The 5,623-nt window shown below is 37.2% G+C and overlaps 1 long non-coding RNA gene across 1 annotated transcript in view; it reads right to left on the bottom strand.

The window, feature by feature from the left end:
• The window catches only part of LOC117285995, an 8,327-nt gene extending 3,988 nt beyond the window's left edge, over positions 1 to 4,339 (bottom strand). The window contains exon 1 of the long non-coding RNA XR_004517105.1: positions 3,987 to 4,339. This is a non-coding gene — a long non-coding RNA (uncharacterized LOC117285995). The remainder of the gene's footprint in view (positions 1 to 3,986) is intronic.
• Between the last annotated feature and the right edge of the window lie 1,284 nt (positions 4,340 to 5,623).

Genomic DNA, 5,623 nt, shown 5'->3' with positions numbered 1-5,623 from the left:
TTTTGCCAGGGATTTAGCTCAGCAGTTCAGTGGCCTGCCTTGCAAGCAAGCGCAAGGACCCAATTTCAATCCCCAGTTCAAAAAAAAAAAAAAAAAATTTGGCTATTTGAGTTTCCTTGCAATCCAATATGAATTTTATCAGTCTTTTTCATTTCTGCAAAAATAAAAGCCACTGGAATTTTTGATAGGCATTATAATGAACCAATAAATCACTTTCAGTAGTATGTCATGTTAATAATCGTAAATTTTTCAATACATGAACATGAGCCTTCTTTCCATTTATTTATGTATGCAATTTCTTTTTGTAATATTTTGTAGTTTTCAGTGTACACGTCTTGTACTTCCTTGGATAAATTTTTGCTCTCCTCTTTTGCTCTCATTCTCCATCTGTCTTTTTCCCAATTCCTTTTTTCCAAATGAATTTTTGGTCTTAGAAGCTGAACATCATTCCTATTTAAATGCAGAGTTCATTATAAAAACCTTAGATAGAAAGACTTAAAATCATCAAGACCCCATCTCTTTACTCTTCCTGCAATCTTGCTCACAGGAAGTCCTTGAGCTTTACTTCTTCCTTGAGCACATGTTTGAATCAAGACTGTCAGAGCTGCTTCCAGAACTGAAACTGACATTTCTTCCAGGTGGTACAAACTCAGCAGGCCTTAGGGCAGCAGGACTTGGGCTGACACTTTGCTCAGGAAGCCTTTCAGGTACCATGCAGTGGGTGTGCTGAGTGATAGGTTTCCGCTGGCACCTGGGAAAAGCTGCAGACATTTCTACTGCTGTCTGACAAGTATTGTATGGTGTTTCTAGGTTGTACTTTCTTTTATTTTTCCTTTCCTTTCCTCTTTCTTTGCTTTCTCAAAGCTTTTTGAGTCTCCCTTTTTCATTTGAACCTGCTCCTAGAGTCAGGCTTTTGAGAGCTCCCAGCTTTCAGGTAAAGTCATATCTTGTAAAAGACATCTGCACCTCTATCTACCCAAAAACCCTCCTTAGTTTTTATATTTTACAACAGGAATATGTACTGGGAGGAGATTAAGGGATCTCTTAGGCATTAAAAGTTCTTATGAGTTTAGTGAACACCACTCAGGATCTCTAGCTGGTTTCAAATTTCATTGCTTCTGAATATCCATCTTCTTAAAATATTTCCTGAAAATGAACCATGAATTTTGGAATGTCCCAGAGAGGCCCAGGCAATTTTCAAAGTTTCATTATGCACCTCATAATATATCCTTATACTATATAATGCAAGGAACAAAATATTTAGGTTAGGATGAAATTCTGATTTCTTCGAAACAATAACACCTACTTTTTTTTTTACATCATCAAAAGTATGCCCTCACTATTTTTACATAAGTTCTGAAAAAGACCTCAGTTTAAGAAATCAGTATGTAGTCAAACAATAGTTATTTTTCAAAATGGTAAATAAAACAGATTCATATAAAAATTAGATCTAGGGGCCAGGAATTTAGCTCAGCAGTTCCACCACCTGCCTTGCAAGTGCAAGGTCCCGAGTTTGATCCCCAGTACCCCTCCAAAAAAAAGATCTAGAAGTATCACTACAGAACTAATTAAAGAAAGAATAAAAAGTCATCTATAAAAAGATGAACAAGAACTAATATGGAAAATTCCTATTCCACTCATTCAAATATAATTGTAAAGTGAATTAAAAATGTAGGAAACTACATGTCAATGTATGAAATAGACAATAAGTGAAGAATAAACAATCATAAAGAAATTTAGGTGTTCACCTACCAAATAATGTGTAAACATTACACAATGTCAAATGCTAATAAAATGTATACAAATTACACAACTGCAAAATTAAACTCTTTTCATGTACTATTGTAACCATTGAAGTGTTACGTGTATCCTACATATGTAGCTATAAATTGAACACAAATTTGATGTCTATGTCATATAAGCAGTTGTTCTTAGAAAATTAGATGGAAGATAACTTTGTCTAGCAATTTTTTCTAACATATGTCCAAAAGATTACTGCAAAAAATTTGAAGTCATTAATGTGAAGTTCAAATCAGATTCCTGAAGCCGGTTCACTCTACACCATGACAAAAAACTCAACCATAATCAATTGTTGTGGCCCCTTGAGATGTGGGTGGACAAGAACCTAGTGACTGGAGAAACCCTGCCATTTATGGTACCTAGGAAGATCTGGGCTTTCTGCACAGTGAAAGATGAGAAATGCCCGTTCCTCTTTGTTCTTCTCAAATTGCTACATACGACACAAATTCATATAGGATGAATATGTACAAAGTGCCACCTTGTGGCACATGCTACTCTGGGCACAAATGGACTGTTCCCGAGCACTCACTACCACTCTGTGGTTCATTGCCACAGCATGGCAGCGGTTTCAGCCTGGCAACTCATTGTAAAATGCAAATTCAAGGAGAATGCACTCAAGAAAAAGAGCAGATCAGGCTGGGTGTGGTGGCTCACGCCTGTAATCCCAGCACTCGTGAGCCTGAGGCAGGAGGATCTCTGTGAGTTTGAGACCAGCCTGGGCTACAAAGTGAGTTCCAGGTCAGTCTCAACTACATAGTGAGACCCTGTCTCAGAAAACAAACAAACAAACAAAAAACAAAACAAAACAAACAACAAAGAGAGCAGCTCAGTCTCTATATTCTGCTCACATCTCATATTTTCAAACTTGACTCCAGAGGGAAAAGATAAAGTTGCTTTGACAAAAGGGAATAGCAAATAGAACAGGTCTAGTGTCTACCTTACGGGTAGTGATTGGACTTGAGATATAATGCAAAGAGGAAAAACATTTTGCTAAAGTATCTCACAATAGTAAACCTATAAGGCCTTAATGCTAAGATTTTTAATTAAGAAAGCACACTTTAAAATTCAGTAGTCTTAAAGGATTTTAAAATCACTGATTACCTCTGCATTCCAGAGAAGGAGATTAATCTTCAGAGTTAGTAGAGAAATAGAGAGTTACTGAAAAGTAGAAATGCATATCAACTAAAGTTCAAAGTAAAGAGAAAACAAGGATATGGAAATGGGACTTCCTCTGTAAAGACTTTTAAGATTTTTATGGATTTTGTTCAATATTAAACTACATTCCAAACAGTTCTGTTTGTTAAGAAATTGTAGTTGAGCAAACTATTTTTTAGATATTGGCATTTAAGTAATTATACTTTTCCAAAGTGTTAGAACAATGTATCAGCATTATTTTTAGCAGTTCCATAACTAAAGACTGTAAAACTGAAAGGAACAGTGGAACTTCATGGAGACCATCAAAATGAAGAGTGGCTGAAACACAAACTCTTACAATTCAGAGATTAGACTGCTAAATCTACTATTGGTCATAAGGTGGGGCATTCTTGATTTTTCAGATTAGCAAAATTTAAAGGCTGATCACTTATGTTAGTTTTCATTAGATGTTCAGGGATGGTAAGATGATTGAGATGCTCAGTATCATTTCATTTTTTTAAAAGAAAAAATGACTCCTTCAAGGTACCACACTGGATCAGACTGGAGGAAGTGTCAAGCTGCTCCTTTCTAGGTTTGCTTTTATTCCGTGAAAGGTTGCAAATTAAACCTGTAGGAGTGTCTGGCACATAAGCTATTTCGTCGCTATTATTGCTACTGTTGTTCATATATTTCTGAGTTTTGTAAGGTTAAAATATGATCTTTGATATTAGAAATGATGCTTTTCTCATTTTTACATCTTCTTTTCCTTTTAATATTGGACTCTATTGGATTTGTAATTAGAAGAAAGTTAGGATTCAAAGAATTTCTTAGCGAGAGCAAGCACAAAGGGAAAGGACCTTTATAGTGGACTAGGCCCCTTTACTGTGGCCCCATTCACAAGACATTTCTATAGAGGAGATGGCCTGCTCGGGTGGCCACTGATAGGGGAACCAGCCATCAGCAACACTGGACAGCTCTTTCCTCTCACCACAGCAATCCACCACTGGGGTTCACTACGTCCCTCCCCAAGCCCCCTCCCCCCACCGCCATACCTCCTTCGGGTCAGGTTGGTAGGCCTGCGCATTTTGTGCGTAGTTGGTGGCATCGTCTCTCAGTCATGACCTTGGAGTTCTGCATGGGAAAAACTGACGCTAAGGCAGCGGAAGTGCCCATTGAACAGTCACTTGCCCTGCGAATTGCAGATCACGTCTTATTTCCTCAACATGAGCAGAGAGGAAGGGGATCTTATCTGTTCTCTCTTTATAGAGAAAGGCATTCTACATCAGATGAATGCTGTCCTATTTCTCACTTTGGTACATTTATGAATGATGTTCAGGGGTAGATTTCTGGAAGCAAAAGATGAAAAGATGGCTCAGGAACCCACCCACCCAGTCGTATCTTGCAGGAGCGCTGCAACCAAGCAATGAAGTCAGCCAAGACTGATTCTTCCGGGTTTCTCCGCATAATTTATTTATGGCTCTAAAACCCAGCAGAGTCCGTAATGTCCTTTTTATCCCTCTCTAAATCTTTGTACTCTCAGACTGAATCTCTCTTGGGACTTCTTTCAAACCTGTTCCTTAGTTTTCTCTGGACTGTGTCCAATGTCTACATATTCCGTTGAAGTTGAGCAACTTGAAACTCTGCTTTTTCTCTAATGGACAGTCTTGAGCAGAGTAGAAGATAATTTGTGTCCCTCAACAATATAACAGTAATTCTGAGCAGAGGAAACATATTGTAGAAGGAAAATAGAGGATTCCGTCTTCAAGAGACTGAGATCAGAATTCTCCAGCATTCGTCTGCTGGAGGTGGATTTATTCTGTTTTGTCTCAGTTCTTCACAGATTAAATTAATAAGAAGAAATGTTATAAGGTCATTATGAAGCGTAAATGAAATGGTATGTGTAAACTCCTTGGGTTATGTTGTATATTTTTCATGTAAAGAGTCCTCAATTAAATACAAACCAATGGCTTCATCAGGCAATATGTGGAAGAAATACATTGTTCCAAAGCTGGAGAAAAAGGTCGCTATAGAAGACCTTGAAAAGAGAACTGTCTTATATTCTAGGGGGTTTAAAGGGTAAGTTTAACTCTTTAATTTATTCCTTAGTGCTGAGTTCAGAGATTAGCTCCATATCAGAACCAGCTTCCCTTGGTAAGACTGTTCCTTACAGTGTTACAGTTCTCAGTAGTTTACAAAACAGTTACTTACAACCCATTTGAAATAGTTTAGCGATTTTAGAACCATTGCCCCAAGATAAATGTAATACTTATAGTCCTCAAAAAAGAGAATTTGATTTAGAAATACTTCCTCCCATCCCCGGAAATCCCTATGAAACAGAAAATACAAAAATAAAACAAAATTTATACGTGAGCTGTGTTTAAAGGAGATCAACTTAAGAGAAAGGGCAAATCACCAGATTTTTAGGACAGAATAAAGTGTTGCAAATAAGGCAATGTTCCTTAGATCTAGCAATAAACACATGAACTTGGGATATTTCTCATATGCTCATCATAGCTAACAACTGCTTGTAATAGTCAGGCACTCTCCTAAGCAGGCTGCACATAGTAAGGCATTTAATCCTTCTACTTACTTATAAGCATTTATTGTCTCCATTTTCATTTCCTACATAAGGAAGCTCCAGTGTGAAGAGATTAATTTTCTCCTGTTTTTTTTTTTTTTTTTTTTTTTT

Source organism: Fukomys damarensis, unplaced genomic scaffold (assembly GCF_012274545.1).
Source record: "Fukomys damarensis isolate Sample0158 unplaced genomic scaffold, DMR_v1.0_HiC HiC_scaffold_14, whole genome shotgun sequence".
Classification (NCBI taxonomy): domain Eukaryota; kingdom Metazoa; phylum Chordata; class Mammalia; order Rodentia; family Bathyergidae; genus Fukomys; species Fukomys damarensis.
The sequence above is the reverse complement of the archived record's forward strand: the minus strand, read 5'-3'. Positions and strand labels throughout refer to the sequence as shown.